Raw genomic sequence first — 18,892 nt, 5'->3', positions numbered from 1 at the left:
TAAGTTTATATTTTTGAAGCGACGAACTCGCTCAAATCGTTTCTTCAGTTTCCTGAGGGGCGGCCGGCACGCAGGAGGATGGATAGGTTTGGCAACCTTGTTGCGATGATGACAGACATCTCTCACAACCGTCCTTTCTTTACTGCCAGGTCTCCGAATATGTTGTATAAGCGCCTATGAATATCTGCGCTGCTCTGGTTTTCCGCTAAAAGAAACTTGACACCTCGTTGCTTAGAACGCACCTCTATCACAGACGCCATTTTGAAGGCTAGATACAGTGCTGCCAGCTATCGGAACTTCACTGAAACCATAGGGGCTATAGCGGTTATATTCAAGGATGTGTCACATCAAATTTCGCATTTGTTAAATCAAAATTGGTCGAGGTTCACATGGCTCTGAGCACTATGGGACTTAACATCTGAGGTCATCAGTCCCCTAGAATTTACAACTACTTAAACCTAGCTAACCTAAGGACATCACACACATCTATTACCGAGGCAGGATTCGAACCTACGACCGTAGCGGTCGCGCGGTTCCAGACTGAAGCGCCTAGAACCGCTCGGCAAACCGGCCGGCATTGGTCGAGGAAAAAAAATGTTGCTTTACTTACTGAACACACCTCGCCTAGATTATTTTCGTGTAGGTATCTTATAAGTATGTCTTCGACAGCAACCACTCCTAATCCCAATAGAGTGCTACAGGGCAAAGAGAGAGGTACATTTTTCCGTGATATATTCTTCTTGCTGAGTCCCCAACAAAGGGCGTTGTGTGTGTGTGTGTGTGTGTGTGTTTGTGTGTGTGTGTGTATGTGTGTGTGTTTGTGTGCCACGAAGACCGAAGCGCAACAAAAGGCTTGGAAAATTGCCTTGGTTTCGCCTCATCGTTGTTGTTTTGTGGAACCAAGATTTCGCTGGGATCTCGTCTTGGGATGCTGCTTGGTGACGGTCCTTCAATTGCCTTGATGAATTCCAGTCTTCTTGCAAGAGGAAAAATTAGTGCTGGATTTGAGAACGTTGTAAAATTCTATATGACAGTAATTTTGTACTTAAATGTATCCCTGTTGTTATGGTTTCTTCAGCAAGGTCATCAACTTTTTCAATGTCGCTGACAACGCAGTCTGCTTTCACCCAAGTAATTATTTTAAACTTTTAACTTGAGTTGTTAGTTTTTTTCGTGGTGCCTTTCAAGACATTTATTTCGAAAAGTACAGCGTGTTTACAAATTAGTTACACAAAATTAATCTTTAAGTGTGAAACGGGTAAATAACTTACAGAAATGTTTGATACAGCAAGGAATGCAGTATATCTTCAAGTATTAATCGCGCCAAATACTGTTAGTTCCCAGCCTTCCCGCTAGGTGGCCTGCGCGAATGAGTTATTCGAGCAATCGTCATGGAGTCCTGTAATGGTGCAGAGTTGCATAGTGTTGTTTAGGGTTTTATGAATCCAGATCCTCTACTACAGTTTGGAGAAACCTGAGGACGGTATACCGCAAGGCACCACCTCAAAGACAAGCTGTTATTATGTGGTACAATCGTTTCACCAAAACTAGCTGTATATCATACAGGACGCCAGGTCAAGGTCGGCTGGAAGTCTCCGAAGCAGCAACTGAACAAGTTCGGCGGTGTTACCTGGACATGGTTGAACATTATCGAACGGTCCAATTACAACAGGATGTGGACACAGAATTTATTTCCCAGCAAGACGGTGCGTCACTACATTATCAACGCGAAGTTATCGTATATCTCTGTAGGAAAGTGGCGAATGGATTGAAAGTCGTGGATCAATATTATGGCCACCAGGATCACCTGATTTAACCCCAATGGACTTCTGAGTATGGGGTTACATTAAAGACAGAGTGTTTCTTTCTCTGATTCTAGGGAACGTCAACGAACTGTGGACAACATTAAACACAGTCAGTTGCTATCAAACATCAAGACTTGCTTCATAGGGTTTGGGAGGAAACTGTTTACTGACGAGACATTTGTCGTGCTACAAGATTAAGCCACATTGAACATTTGTAAATAAAATTTGAAGATACGCTGTATTCAGTGCCGTATCAAATATTTCTGTAAGTATTTACCTTTTGCACAATTAAAGGTCAGTTTTGTAACTAATTTGTAGCCACCTGTACTTCATAATATTCTAGGCTAAAAATGAAGATGTCTAAATTTTTTAGGAGTTTTTACTAACGGTCGAAATTACTGCTAAATTACAATCTTGCAACTTGGAGATATGACTTTGAGCCACCTGGTTTCGTAATGACCACCTATTACCTTAAGGCACAACCATTTCCTGTCAAGGCCGACACTGACTCGCCTATACGGGCGATACGCCAGTTGCCTAGATTTGCGCTCTACTAAAACTAGTAGTTTTGGTACAGTAGATGAACGATACAGTAAACGGCAGTATTACCGGTGGTACTGCTAGCATTGGTAGGAAAAGAAACATAAATGAATGTGTGAGAGAAGAACTGGGAGCTGAGGAGCTCTCTTCGTTTCTTGTTTATTTGACTGTTTGTTTTGCACTTAATTAGAACCGCACGTTATTCAGTATCAGTTCCTTGTCTACTTTACATCCTTACAAAACATGAACTCCATTTTGTAGCCGGCCGCGGTGGCCGAGTGGTTCTAGGCGCCTCAGTCCGGAACCGCGCGACTACTGCGGTCGCAGGTTCGAATCCTGCCTCGGGCATGGATGTGTGTCATGTCCTTAGATTAGTTAGGTTTAAGTAGTTTCAAGTTCTAGGGGACTGATGACCTCAGATGTTAACTCCCATAGTGCTCAGAGCCATTTGAACCATGTGAGCATTTTGTAAGTAAAAAAATTAACTGATTACTGAACTTCCGCCATTCTCTGCAACTGAAGCAATTAATTTTGATGAAAGTAGACTTTCCTGCACAACATAAAAAAATTATGTAATTATTGATGTCATTTTGTACTCAGTAGAAATTTCTTCAACATGATCAAAGGCAAGAGTTTCCTGTTATTATTTATAAGTGCGAAAGGTGTTAATGAGTAACAGAAGCATGTTTTACACGCGCTCGACGCCGCACTGAAGCGGGGTTTGATATGTTTTTGTTTTGGGCTTTTTTAAATTTTAACTTTTTTTGAGGAAATTGTTTTTTCTAGCGCTATATGATACATCTGTATATATATTTTTTCTTCTTCTACAACATCCCTTAGTTTCACGTTACAAATCAACAATTTTCGAATAAAACCTGAATTAAGCAATGACAGTTTTTAATTTTTCCTTAAATACTGTTTATTTTTAAGTAACAGATGGGAGGATAGGTATGTAAACCAAAATGTTCTGTAGGATGCGAAGCCCAGACGCTGATCACATATGTAAACAAAGTGACCGAATTGAGATAACACCTGATAGGTATGCAACACACCTAACATACAGGTAAAGTGGTTACGATCTTAACTGACCAAAGCTACGAGGAAAAGTACCGTAGTCTACGTTTGTTTATGATAGTCTACGGTAGTTTTACAACCCTACACCCGCCAGACTTGGGGGAAGGGGTCGCAGGGTCATGATGCGACCTCAGCCTGCCTACGGGGATACCGGTTCCCGCTCAGCTGCAGACGCGCCGGTTGCGTCGTTTGTCGAGCACTTAGTATAGAAAACTCCTTGTAGCGCGTGGTGATGATAACACGAGTGGACTGTACATCGAGTATTGGCTGGACCTCGGCGTGTAGTGACCTTACGGGGAAGGCAGAGCGTGTCGGTGTGATGGGACGGACGGTTGCCGCTGCCGCCACCCTGCTGCGATGAAGAACAAGGCGCCCGCATGAGGCGGCCGTTTCTGTCCCCAGGGGGTGCTGGGGGCGCAGTTTAGACGCCCCGGGTCGAGTTACGCCGGACCAGCGGCGCTCTTTAAAAGAACTCTGAGGCAGGGGGGGGGGGGCGAGGGAGGTGGATAGGGGGGGGGGTGATGCCGGCCGTCTGGCGCCGGCGACACACGTCTCGATCGCTCACCACGCCACGTCCGGCCCCCACGCCGTCTCCAGAGGTCGAGCGCAGTCGAGGGTCAGAACGGAGGAGACGCATGAGGGCCATCAGGAGCACAGATTACGTCCCGTACCGCCTCCATATCTTTTGATGTTTCCGTAGGGTTTCTAGAGCCGTATCAGTCATTTAACGGCCATAACTGTCTGTTGATATAAATACAATCTCGCTAGGCTTGGAAACTCCTGTTGACTTTTTTTCTTGTGTTTGCAGACTAAATTTAGGTTTTTAAACTCCGCGTCCTTCAAAACACAATGTATTTCTTTCTCTCTTTACCCAAGCATGTTTCTAAACCTACGTGACACCTTCTGCCGGTATCGATAATTTCTGTATAAAATTTCACGATTTTTATTCTATTTGCTGCCTAAAAACTATAATATTTGAATTTTTTTTTTCAATTGCTCATCTGAAACTACGATAACTGTGAAACTGGACATTCAAGAAGCATTTGACGCAGTAAACTATCATTACCCATTCGAAAAGGTGACGGCAATGGTTTTTCCAAAGCGCTTTCTCAAACTAACACTCAGAATATTAAGCCATGGTTCACCCAGAATCCCAATAAACAGTCAGATAACGAGGACTTTTCACTGCTTTAGTTCGGTAAGACAAGGATGTCCAGAGCCGATGGTCCAGTTCGCCATCGCATTAGGACCTCTGCTAGCCACTTTGAACAACACTGAAGAGGAATAAACATAAATGCATGTAGGGTCTCGTGATTACCAATAAAAATGATGTAAAGATCGTCCTACAAATTATTGGCCAGTACGAACTGGTGTCAGCAACGAAGCCATGCAGAACTCAGGAAAATTAAAGGTTGCCTCCCATATGAAAATATCAAGTATCGACTACAGATCCAACATAAAGCACACCATCGGCGCTCACCGCAAAAAAAAAAAAAAAAAAAAAAAAAAAAGAATACTCGCATGCGTACGGGTAAGTGTACAAGAGCATAGCGTGAGGAAACTCCACGAATTTCATAGGCTACTCCTGGCAAACATTCATATCGTTGCAAAAATCATCTGCGTGGCTTAAGCGATACCCATTCTTGAGATACGGCTACCAGAATCATGTCCGCATTGGGCCACTGTAACCCGTGGAAACGTATGCAGTGTTAAATTTGACACTCTCTAACTCTCCCTGCAGTAAGCCGTGGAATAAACCGCGTGGATGTTAGCATGAAGATTAAGGGCTTATTTATACGTGCAATGTATAACTTATGGAAAAGATCATTCAACAGCTTAAATTCCCACTTAGCTTCCCAGTTAATCGTAAATCCACCTACAAATGTGCAATATGTCCTAACCAGATTTCATCATCTGAAACAGTCTTTAATCGAATTCAGTTATATATAAGTAAACATTCCGATGCAGAATATGACGAAAACAAGGTAAATATATCTTAAACTGATGAAAAAGAAAAGTAAAAACGTCATAGAATTAATATTTCCAGCCTATGATTGGAAAGCCATGTGGAAAAAAAAGAGTAAGTTACCGGAATCTACCATCAAACGTGAATGCAACCTAGTATAAAGCAGTTAACAGAAAAGTATCGAGCAACTCAAGACTTTCTGATGTCCACCTAGCAGACTCGCCATCGTGTCTGTGGTGTAATGTAATCGACAGCGAAGTATACAGATTTGTGTGTATAAAGCAACTGAAATTTGACAAGTTGTCAGGTTGAAGCTAGTGAGTATAAAAAGAACAGCCCTCAAATACGGCCGGCCGAGGTGGTCGAGCGGTTCTAGGCGCTTCAGTCCGGAACTGCGTGACTCCTACGGTCGCAGTTTCGAATCCTGCCTCGGGCATGGATGTGTGTGATGTCCTTAGGTTAGTTAGGTTTAAGTAGTTCTTAGTCTAGGGGACTGATGACCACAGCTGTTAAGTACCATAGTGCTCAGAGCCATTTTTTTGAACCCTCAAATACATTACATCAGCAGATTTTCTGAACCCAGATGATGTTTCGTAAGCAGTCACAAAACGCAATGGCGTGAACTGGATCAAAGGACTTACAATCCGCTACATACTGACAGAAGAAAATAAAAGCAAGGTAGATTTCGGGTTGTATACTACTACACAGCATCACAACCTAAGGAAAACCGAAAAGAATATAAAGAAAAATCGCAATTTTTTTGAAACTTACGATTACGTAACAAAAAATTAACTCACTGAAATCTACTAGAACAAAGAAAAATGAATAAAAGTTCATTTGGAAAGTTTCAACAGATACCCACAAATCTGACAATGGATATACATAAAAAGTTTATGACATTTTACATGTACGGACTGTGATGAAAAAAACAGAAAGTGTATTCCCACAAATATCCATGTTTAATGCCAAGTGTGAATATGTTGCAATGTGCACAACTGACTTCAAACGTCACCTGACAGCGGATGATGTTTGAAGTGATCGCTGTCTCAAAAATAAAAAAATCATTGAATGCTAGCCCCTATTTTGACTGGACCAGAGGTGGGAATCTTTGCACACGTCGGCCAGGGGGTCTGAAGATTACATAATACACTATTTAGACGGAACTGATAGCCCAATAAAATAACAATTTGAAAATTCAGACGGCTGCAAAGTGTTTCATTTGACATTCCCTCTTTTTCTTTTCCCGTCGCGACTGGTTCGTGGGAAGAACGATTGCTAGTAAGTCTCTGTTTGGCCTCGAATCACTGTAATTTTATCTTTATGGTCTTCATGCGAGATTTACATAGGAGGAATCAACATATTGATTGACTCTTCTAGGAACGTGCGCTCTTAGCATTTTAACAGTAGGCCACGTGGTGATGCAGAATGCCTCTCTTGCACCGTCTGCCACTGGAGTTGGTTGAGTATCACTGTGGCTGTTTCACAATTACTGGATAAAACTGTAAAGAAAAGTTCTGCTCTTCTTTCGATCGTCTCTATTTATTTTATCAGTCCTATCTGGTACGGATTACAGGCTGCCGAGCAATCGTTCTTCCCTCGCAGCGTTTGTGGCTGGAACAGCGAAGGGGAGGGAAGTGACGGAGCTACACAACGTAATCTTCAACAAACACGTTAAGGTCACTGCCGACTTTTTGATGTAGCTATACACTGCTTGACAGTTGCTAAGGAACAACTGACAACTGCTACGGACCGACCGACAATTATACAGAACACCCGATCAGTATTTTTTTTTTTTTTTTTTGGATCATTAATCTTCTGACTGGTTTGCTGCGGCCTGCCACGAATTCCTCTCCTGTGCCAACCTCTTCATCTCAGAGTAGCACTTGCACCATACGTCCGTAATTATTTGCTGGATGTATTCCAAACTCTGTCTTCCTCTACAGTTTTTGCCCTCTACAGCAATCACTAGTACCATGGAAGTCATTCTCTGATGTCTTAACAGATGTCCTATCATCTTGTCCCTTTACCTTGTTAGTGTTTACCTCATACTCCTTTCCTCTCCGATTCCGCACAGCCGGTCGGGGCGGCTAAGAAGTTCTGGGCGCTACAGTCTGGAATCGCGCGACCACTACGGTCGCAGGTTCGAATCCTGCCTCGGGGATGGATGTGTGTGATGTCCTTAGGTTAGTTAGGTTTAAGTAGTTCTAAGTTCTAGGGGACTGATGACCTCAGAAGTTAATTCCCATAGTGCTCAGAGCCATTTGAACCACTTTGATTCTGCACAGAACCTCCTCATTCCTTACCTTATCAGTTCACCTAACTTTCAACATTCGTCTGTAGCACTACATCTCAAATACTTTTTCCCACAGTCCATGTTTCTCTACCATTCAGTGTATGCTCCAGACGTATGTTCTCACAAGTTTCGTCCTCAAATTAAGGCCTATGTTTGATACTCGTTAAGTTCTCTTGGACAGGAATTCCCTTTTCACCATTGATAATCTGCTTTTGATGTCCTACTTGCTGCGTCCGTCATGGCTATTTTGCTGCCTGGGTACCAGAATTCCTTAACTTCATCTACTTCGAGACCACCAATCCCGATGTTAAGTTTCTCTCTGTTCTCATTTCTGCTACTTCTCATTGCTTTCGTCTTTTTTCGATTTACTCTCAATCCATATTCTGTACATATTAGACTGTTCATTCCATTCAGCAGATCATGTAATTCTTTTTCACTTCCACTCAGGATAGCAATGTCATCAGCGAATAGTATCACTGATATCCTTTCACCTGGAATTTTAATTACACTCCTGAACCTTTCTTTCATTTCCATCACTGCTTCTTCGATGTAGGTACTGAACAATGGTGGCGAAAGACTACATCCCTGTCTTACACCCCTTTTAATCGGAGCACTTCTTTCGTGCTCGTCCACTCTTAATATCCCTTCTTGGTTCTTATACATATTGCATATTACCTGTCTCTCCCTGTAGCTTATCCCTATTTTTCTCCTAATTTCGAACATCTTGCACCATATTACATTGTAGAACGCATTTTCCAGGTCGACAAATCCTGTGAACGTGTCTTGATTTTTCTTTAGTCTTGCTTCCATTATCAACCGAAAAGTCACAGTTTCCTCTCCAGTGCCTTCACCTTTCCTAAATCCAAACTTATTGTCATCTAAGACATCCTCAATTTTCTTATATAATAGAAGGAAATGTAGAGGGCGGAACGTGTTAACAGCAGCGAAGCCTGTACACGAACGCTTCCCATAAATTCGATGGTTCATGCGGTACAGTGTACCACGAAGGTTGTTGTGGAGCAAATTAGTTCGACATTCCAGTGGTACGGCAACCAGATGAGTGTTTATGATTGTGGAAGAGCAGCTAGACTGTTCGAAGGCGATCAAAGTGTCACTACTATGGCCACAGTAATGGGGGTGTCTAAAAGTGTCATCTCGCTGTTAAAAAACACCACTGAAGGGTCATAGACGGACCGTAGTAGACGGACCACCACACCGAAGGAGGATCGATAAGTAGCACTAGTGGCGAAACGAACAGCCATCTCACTCGTAGGCAGATCGTCGTAGACGTTGCAACCACTACCGTTACATGTGTCTGTGTTGCTGGTCAATCAATCGGTCGTGAAACCCTTAAGTTTATGAACATACGATGTGCTATCCAAAATTTTCGGGACTGGTGCTGCCATCTGTTGAAAACCTTAACTTTGGACTAATGGTCATCATCACCCTCGAAATAGTTCCCATCCGCACCGGGCCCAGCCCTTCTGCCACTGGTCAAATGTTTCCTGGAAGTCCTGTTCTTTGAGGGTGTTTATCACCGCCAGCTATGCTTCTTGAATCCTCTCTAGAGTGTCCAACTGACGGCCTTTCAACTTGAGTTTCAGTTTTTGGAATAGTGCGAAGTCGCAAGGTGCCAAATCTAGTGACTACGGTGGGTGAGGTATAACCGTCATGTTGTTTTTTGCCAAAAAGGTCCTGGTGAGCAAGGATTTGTGACAGGGCGCGTTGTCGTGATGCGGCAGCCAGTTCTGTTGACGCCAAAGTTCGGGCCATCGTCGCTGCACGTTTTCACGGAGCCATCGCAAAACGTCACAGTAGTACGCAGAATTCACTGTTTTGTTGGGTGGAACCAATTCTTTGTGCACAATTCCCTAAATATCAAATAAAACGATGATCATGCACTTCACTTTGCTCTTCACCTGTCTCGCCTTTTTGTGTGTTTGAGAGCTTGGTCATAACCGTAAATCCAGCTCTTATCGCCGGTGATAACCCTTGACAGAAAGGTTGGATCATCAGATGCGGTCTGACGAAGGTCCATGCACAATTCAACACGCTGTGCCTTCTGATTGGCAGTCAAGATCCTTGGCACGAATTTTTGCAGCGACACGATGCATGCCCAATTTATCAGTCAACATTCGTTGACATGTCCCATAACCAATACCGACTTCATCCGCAAGGTCTTTAATGGTTCGACATCGATCCGTATGAACCAACTGTTGAAGTTTGGCAACAATGTTTTGTGGCTAACGGGCCTTCCAGTGTGAGCGTCATCTTCGCCGTCTGTACGACCAGCCCTGAACCGCGCATGCCACTCAAACACACACGGACAGCTTATGCTCTGTCCCCCTAGCACCTGTTGAATCATTGCAAGAGTCTCCGTAGCACTTTTCCCGAGATTCGCACAGAGTTTGATACACACGCGCTGTTCTGTTCGCAGCTCCATCGTAAAATCGCCACACACCAAACAGACAGTATTACGGAATTTACTGACAAGGGAACCTCCCCATCGCACCCCCCTCAGATTTAGTTATAAGTTGGCACAGTGGATAGGCCTTGAAAAACCGAACACAGATCAATCGAGAAAACAGGAAGAAGTTGTGTGGAACTATGAAAAAAACTAAGCAAAATATACAAACTGAGTAGTCCATGTGCAAGATAGGCAACATCTAGGAGAATCCCTGTTTAGGAGCGCCGTGGTCCCGTGGTTAGCGTAAGCAACTGCAGAACGAGAGGATCTTGGTTCAAATATTCCCTAGAGTAAAAAGTTTACTTTCTTTATTTTTGCAAAGTTATGATCTGTCCGTTCGTTCATTGACGTCTCTGTTCAGTGTAATAAGTTTAGTGTCTGTGTTTTGCGACCGCACCGCAAAACCATGCGATTAGTAGCCGAAAGGACGTGCCTGTCCAATGGAAACCGAAAACATTTGATTGCAAGGTCATAGGTCAACCGATTCCTCCACAGGAAAACACGTCTGATATATTCTATACGACACTAGTGACGGCATGTGCGTCACATGACAGGAATATGTTGTCGACCCACCTAACTTGCACACTTGGCGAATGGGTAAAAAGATTCTTCTACCTTGCCCAATTTAGGTTTTCTTGTGGATGTGATAATCACTCCCAAAAAAGTGTGAAAACATAAGAGTTTGTCACATAAACTGCAACATATGAATGCAACAGTTTCACAGTCGCACAGTTTTGTCTGTGCTCTGTCAAAACATATGTTTTTAACGTTTTCAAATTTTTCCGTGTGTAGACCGTCAAATTCTGCATATGTCCAAACAAATCTGAACATGTCATGGAATTCTGGAGAGCGATGTTGATTATATGTGAGTGCCTGAACTTTGATAAGTGTCTGAAAATAAAAAATTAAAGTTTTCTCCCAAGGGAAGACTTGAACCAAACACCTATCGTTTCGCAGCTGCACACGCTAACCACGGGACCACAGGGCTCATAGGTTTACACTCACTTGGATGTTGCATATCTTACACATGGACTACTCAGTTTGTATATTTTGCTTATTTTTTCATAGTTCCGCACAACTTCTTCCTGTTTTCTCGATTGATCTGTGTTCAGTTTTTCAAGGCCTATCCACTGTACCAACTTATAACTAATTCTGAGGGGGGTGCGATGGGGAGGTTCCCTTGTGAGTACACGCAACACGTCCTCCCAGCTGAATGCCACTCCGCACAACGACTCATCAGATATGCATCTCCCTCCACCTAGCGTTGCAAAGATCTACTACTAGCCTACTTTCCAGATGGCAGCACCAGTCCCGAAAATTCAGGATTCCACCTCGTACGTTTCGGCCAGAACCATTTCGCGGCGATTAAATCAGGCAGGTGTGCATGCTCGGAAGACTCTTAAACGCATCACACGTCAACCACGCCTTCGTCGAGTAAGAGTTCGTTGGAACAGGGAGCATGATGGTTAAGGTCAAGAGTGATATTCTGCGACGAACCTCTTTTCACTGTAGCAAATGGTTCTGGCCACCACTCAGTATGGAGATAGGCGGACGTGTTACACATCTAAGAATGTTCATGAACATCATCGGTATGACCTAGGCGTTATGGTGTGCGAAGGAATTATGTACAATGACCGACCACCGCAGCTTATCTTTGTGCGAGGTACTGTTACAGTATGGAGATTATTCTGGATCAGGTCCGTCCGTTTAGGGTTGCAGTAGGTCCCGACATCCTGTCTGCGAACGACAGTGTCCGCCCACATAAGACCGTAGAGCTGTTGGACTCTCTCGAAGGTGAAGATATTGAATGTATGGAATCGTCTGCATAGTCCGTGGAGTAAACTCTCTAGAGCATGTCTGGGATGCTCTTGGAAGACGTGTTTCTCAACGAACACCGTCTCCTCAAGTATTTGAAAACCACCTTGAAAGAGGAGAGGTACAATATCCCACAAGGACTCCTGAACAGTTTGGTAGGTGCCATCAATAACGGGTGCAAAAAGTGCCTTAGTGCCCGAGGAGGGCATATTCCTTACTAGGAGTCCGATATCGACCTGTATGTTGCGAGCCTGACCTGTGACACACCAGAACGTTTCTTATGCCTGTTATCCTGCTTTCCAATGTGGTAAAATCGGTACCATTTTTCGTTATAAATATACACCACTGGGCATTAAAATTGCTACACCAAGAAGAAATGCAGATGATAAACGGGTATTCATTGGACAAATATATTATACTAGAACTGACATGTGATTACATTTTTACGCAATTTGGGTGCATAGATCCTGAGAAATCAGTACCCAGAACAACCACTTCTGGCCGAAATAACGGCCTTGATATGCCTGGGCATTGAGTCTGCGAAGTGCCGGGGCTAGCAGTGTATTTATCACTAAATTCTACTAGAATCCACATATGTAAATCATGCTCTAAGCCCCCCTATTCTAACTCCGACTTTTGCTGTTGCACAAGGATAAAAAAATACGCGAACTGACTCTAATCAACCCTGCCAGTGGAGTAGAAGAGAGTTTGGCACCTGCAATAATTTAATTTGATAAATAAGTTAAATAAACAAAGGTTTCATTAGCATCGTGAGGAATGATAGGGTTGCTCTATCGATTAACAGAATGAAAGTTCTGTCCAAAATAACAATATGATTTACTAAGACTAAACACAGAATAGTAAAAGAAACACAGGAAATATTTATAATACATCAAATTGGCTTACATTGGAGATTCATACAAACACTGTAAAGGTGAAGTTGTCCCTAAACTAGATCGTGGGGTTTAAGACGAAGTGGTATGTGGAGCCAATTCCTTGCCACTCAAATCTCAAGAGAGACACACAGCTAACCCAAGACAGAACAAAGTTAGAAAAAGACGAACAGGCGCGCTCTGCTGAGCTCTGATTATCACCTAGGAAAATCCCTGTCTGCCGGTGCTGCGGACATACATTACCAAACTGTCTTCTTGACTGCCAGGACACGATCTGGCGTACCGGAGCCGTTGGCTGGTTGCTTCGACGTCCTCAACCGAAAGGCAACTGCCGACCACATAGAGCACCCGTACAGGCCGAACACACAACATTCCCGCCCCCACGACAGTGGCCGTGGTTACGTTCCAATCAGCAACCCGAAAACCGGCGGAAATTCCACTCCATTGCCGGAGCACTACCATTCCACCAATGGAGATTCTTGGCGCCAATTTCTGTGCTGATTTTGCTACGTCACGGAGCTATGCCCTGAGCAAGCCAATCCCAGTTACTATTTTGCAGAAAGCGCGGGAATTTTCCCGCCACAGCTGCCTGGGTACATAAGTCATTCCCACGCCTCGCTGGTAGCCCGCCAGAAAGTGTTTTCGCTAAGCTTCTGCGAAGCAATGGAACCTCCAGCCCAGCCACCACTTCCAGCCCCAAACGGGCGCGTCTCCTGACAATGCCGGCGTCCGGAAAGCATTTACTCGACCCCCCACGCCTGTCGGCCTACCCTTTCAAAGTCAGAAGAGCCCGCCTGTCACTGGACCACCGGGTGACGAGAGACGCTGCATGGGAAGTCCGCGTGTGAAGGAATAGCAACCCTCCACCGCATGCAACTCGAGAGGAGAATCGTAAGATAGAAATATGAGAGGGGGCTCATGCCACATCTCATTGCCCCTACGCCATTTTAGATTGTAATTGGTGAGCGGTTGGCTCACTTAGGAGCAAGGTAGTGAGTCAATCGCCCAAGAACAATCTTACAAAGTGACTCCACATGCCGCACTCTATAAAAAAAATCATTGCAACTGAAAAAATGCAGCTCATAGAGGGAGGATTATTTATGATGTAGCCAACTTCACCTTCTTAATATGGAACACTAACACTCACATCACACATCCATACCCAGGGAGCCCCTTCCCAAACACCGATTCACGCAGACATTCACGCTCTAAATATGGCCCGGGCATCTGAGCCAAATATGGAGCAGTTTATTCTTTACAATCAGAGTTGGAGTGCTCCGCAATTAAATGCCCAAGATTTTACAACAATTTGAATCATTAAACTAACCTGAACTCACTCACACATGATACTATATAAGTTAACAATCTCTTTGTGAGCTTTCAGAATCTAGTTACAACCTCCGATTCATTCTGTCTCCCTGCAGCAAGAATAACCTTTACAAAATGTTCCCTGAACTGATGGTCCATTCACAATGACAGTGGTGGTATCTGCTTCAGTTTATGGGGACTTCAGGCACACTGTTTGCATACACACAACAATAAACAGAAAATACAAAAAAAACATGATGTGGAGAACAATATAGTAATCTGTAATAAGAATTACAGTGTAAAACACAAACGCATACAAGGTATAACATACATTACAAAAACAACATAAGAGAAAGAAATTTAAGAAAAAAAAACAAGGTTCATGGGGCATCAAATTGTGCGTGCACATTGCACAAAGTTCACGACTGTGCTGAGAATGAGGCACTAAATCACATTGTTAGAAATATCCGTGGCACTTCACTAATTCCACAGTACTGACATCACATAAGGCTTAACGTCGGGTGTTGTTGCTACGTTGTGGCAACAGCAATAGGGAGTTCTGGAGTGTCTGCAGTACGCTGTTGAGATTGTAGTCAGACCCACGCATATGATCACGGCAGTACGGTAGGAAGACACAGTGATAGGCTCTCCTCACGTCGATTAATTGTCTCTGAGGTCTACTCGTTGGGATACATCACTAGTCTAGGTCTCTTCTCTCGCTGGACAGAACTTTACGTTTCCCAATATTGCAGTTCGATGAGGGATGATGGCACGTGGAGTGACTCCACAAGTGTGTGAGGTCATCCATACAGGATCGAACTAGGAGCGACTATTGTTAAAACTGCTCTCTAATAGAGAGGAGAAGTAAGAAATGAGACCATACATTTGTTAGTGTGGCACGATACTGCTTTGTGTATGCAGATCGGCCAATGCTAGTGAGTTGTAAAAACCCAAACAGGTGAGTATATAGCGTCCCTTTCTGTCCTGAGGCACATGAGGCGCAGATTCTGACACGATATGTGATCTTCTTCGTGTACTCACGACAACGTGGTCTGCCGCAGGGAATCCCTCCAAACGGCTGCCGCGTCCGGAGAGCTAGCAGGCTGTCGCGTGTGGGTCGCGTGTCAGTGTCAACGGCCAGCCCCACTTTCGCTTGTGGCCCGGCGAGGGCTGTCTGCCGCCTAATCCCTCAGGTACACGGCCCAGTGCTGTCAGCTCGTAGGACCGGATGCTCTCGCCCTTCACGTCAGGTGGGGTGCTGACGCTCTTTTCTTGCAGGTAGCCGCAGACATCTTGTTCCCACTCTGGCCGGCCTCCGCATAGCCACGATCCCCGTCATCTGCACAATTCTTACAAAAATCTTATGCCTAACTTTTTCCCATGACCTTCTATGTTATAATAAATTTACATAATGAAACATTGATGGTCTGTCATTTCAGACACTCTTATTTTACTTTTATAGTTATTAATCTATGGCAATCATTATAACATCTAATCTAGACATGGAAATAATTTATTTTGATATATGTGTAGAGACCGATCTCAGTATTGTACATGGTGTGTGATAACTGATGCTATGTAATGGATGAACAACTAAATGTGCGGGCCCGCACTAATATTACTATTAATTATATAGATCGACAGTAGACATGCTCAAGAATTAACTACCATATGCCAACGATCTACATTCTATGTCTTCTAAATAAATTATATTATTATGCAGGCTGAAGTTTTACTGAGCTATAAAGAACATGCAACTATTGTACGTTCGAACATGCAACTATTGTACGTTCGCTCGCCGGTCGTCCCTCCATCTCGGGTCTGTGGTTTCATGACCTGAAAAATAACATCCCAACAGGCGCGCGCCAAACACAACACTTGTGGTAGAAAACCCCCACAATATTAATCTAGTTATTGTTAAATCCTACAGTTTAACTTATCCTAGTATATCGTACCCTTTTTTTTTTTTTTTTTTTTTTTACAATACTCTTACATAATTCCTGTTACGTTGAGATGACTCGCTGCTTGCCGCTATTGCCGACAGTGATGTGCGCGCCGTACGACATGGCCTCCGAGTTTTCATTACGCCTCACTGAAACTCCAGAGACTGGGTTAGCCATGGCTATACACGACAATAAATTTATAGTTGCAACTTCCTTCTCTATCTGATGCGGTTTTCGGGATCAAAGCACACCTTTCCAGAAGCAATGTAATATGACCAAGCCAGGGGTGGTTCCTGTTGAGGATTCAGTCGGCCAACACACGCCAGCTACACAGTATGTCACGAATATCCAAGTATAAGTCCCTGGTTATTCATCTGTGACAGTCACGAGCCGCACGCTAAATCCCCAACCAGCACATTGGCATGGTAGGCTTTATGCTCGCATTTCTCTCGTCTAGGGCACCATTGGAGTCAAACGCTCACAGGATCACCCCGACTTGCAAGACAACGATGCTGGCGCAGCTCTGCAAAAAAAAAAAAAAAAAAAAAAAACTATACTGCCCATATTCATCCTCGAAATCACGCAATATACCACAATCTTGCAGTGCACTGACGCGTGCCTGCAAGCATTGGTATGAACGACTCACGAACTGGTTGTGGCCGCTATGGAGCGTATCACGACTTCTCAGAACGCTTCTAAGAGCACGTTCTTGTATGCGCCCGTTTGTGCGACATCTCGTCACTCATCATTATCCCTCAACATGGACACCAGATAGTAAGGGACAAAAACATTGCTCATGAAAAGGTAGTGTCTCCTACTCCATCGACATTGGAGATCGCGAACATAAACAAAAAGAGGATAGCAGCAGTAAATTCTTATGCAAGACAACGCAGCGTGTTAATACTTTAGCAATCTTAATCTATTAATGCAACGATTATCGTTCCCCGAAGAAAGATTCATATATTTGTCTATTCTACTATGTACACCACTTAAACTACTATTATTCCACGAACTTCTTTGTGTGAGAGAAGTGGTGGAGTCCTATGGACTAGCGTCAATCCCTTCTTAGACTCCCCCTCCTCTGACGTGCATTAGGATTTGGAGGTCTAATTTCTATCTCCCGGTTCTCCTGTTGTCCTTGATTTCGCTCTCTCCAATTACGGTCGCTTTGTCGTTCGTCATTCCTCCTGTCCCAGATTGCTTGTCTAGATTGACCCTGTTCCCTGACGTTTTGGTTTCCGTGTCTCTGGTTTCCATAACCTTGAATAGCATAACCTTGATTTCCGTAACCCTGGTTTCCTAACTGACCAGTGCGATTATGCGATCTGTTGTCGTCTTCCCTTGCTGGCCCGTGGTATTTGTTATTTTGCGCCTTCTTCCTGTCCTTTGCGTCTTGTTTATCGAAGACTACTTCGAGTTCGCGCAGTAGACTCTTGAATGCATCTATGTCAGATCCACACTTCCCGACAAGTGTCTGTTGATACCTAACTGGCAATTTGGACAAGCAAAATTTAATGATTTCTCCGTTGCTATATGGACTATCTAAAAACTGATTCTTCTTGAGTAAATCATCAAAAAATTTGGTTGCGCTTCTATGCCCGGACACTTCCAGTTCAGGACAAAATATTATTTCCTCTTTAATCCTGTCTTGCGTTTCCTTTGACCAGTAGGTCCGCAGGAATGCACCAACAAATTCCTGATAAGTCCGACACGTCGCTGCCACGCCCCGCATCTTTTTCGCAGCTTGGCCTTCGATGTGTCCACATATGAATTCTAATTTGGCCTGGGTTGGCCATGACGACGGTAATGAATTTGTAAATTGCATCACCCAGCTCTTCGGATGCATCGACCCTCCATTATCTTTGAATTTCTGGAATTTTAGTATCGACAGGAAGTGATTGTGATCAAAATTCTGTCCGATCCTCGCACTGGTGTTGTCACTCGTTTCCGATACTTGCACGTCTGCTGAGTGTCCTGATCTATCTTGCTGATAACTGTGATGTGCTACGTCTGTATCACAGTGGAAGTGGCATTCAGCATTCGCTCTTCTAAGTGGGCTGCAATTATTGGAGCTATTACTCTCTGTTTCTGCGTGTGCATTGTTAGTTCCGCACTTTGTCACTGGGCTAGAGCACGGCGGGCATTTCCTCGGAGATACAATTCTGTGTACTCCATCATTGGTATCCGAACGCGCAGTGCTCGTGTGCCCGTTTCGCTCTAGTGTTGCTATCCGACTCTCTACTTCTTTCATTCGTTTCGTGATGTTCGTAACCACAATATTAACTTGAGTCTTTAAGAATGCTAGGGATTTTGAGTGGGATTGTGTTGTACGTCGCAAGCGACCTGCGAGTTGAGAAGTTACTTTTGCGATTTTCATTGCCCCTGTTGCTGCCGTTTTGGCTAGGCCTGCTACTTTTTGTGCTACCAATGACATTTGTTTGGCTTCTCCACATTCTTTCTTTATTGTTAGTAATTCCCCACGAATTTTCCCTATATGCGAAATTATTGCCTCCGTGTCCTTCTTACGCTGTTCGACAGCTTCTTCTTTCTCCTTCTTACGCTGTTCGTCAGCTTCTTCTTTCTCCTTCTTACGCTGTTCTTCAGCTTCTTCTTTCATTGATCGTAGGAAGCTCAGTATTGGGTTAATGTCATCATTTTGATCCTCGTCACACATGGGTGATGTAACTCTGGACACCTGTGCGCTAGAGCTCTGACGTGACCGAGCTGGCCTCTGTCTGCACTCGTTCGTTTGACTATAAACTTCTGCTACCGTCTCGACCTGTGTGCC

The sequence above is a fragment of the Schistocerca nitens genome, chromosome 9, assembly GCF_023898315.1.
Source record: "Schistocerca nitens isolate TAMUIC-IGC-003100 chromosome 9, iqSchNite1.1, whole genome shotgun sequence".
Taxonomy (NCBI): Eukaryota; Metazoa; Arthropoda; class Insecta; order Orthoptera; family Acrididae; genus Schistocerca; species Schistocerca nitens.
The sequence above is the reverse complement of the archived record's forward strand: the minus strand, read 5'-3'. Positions refer to the sequence as shown.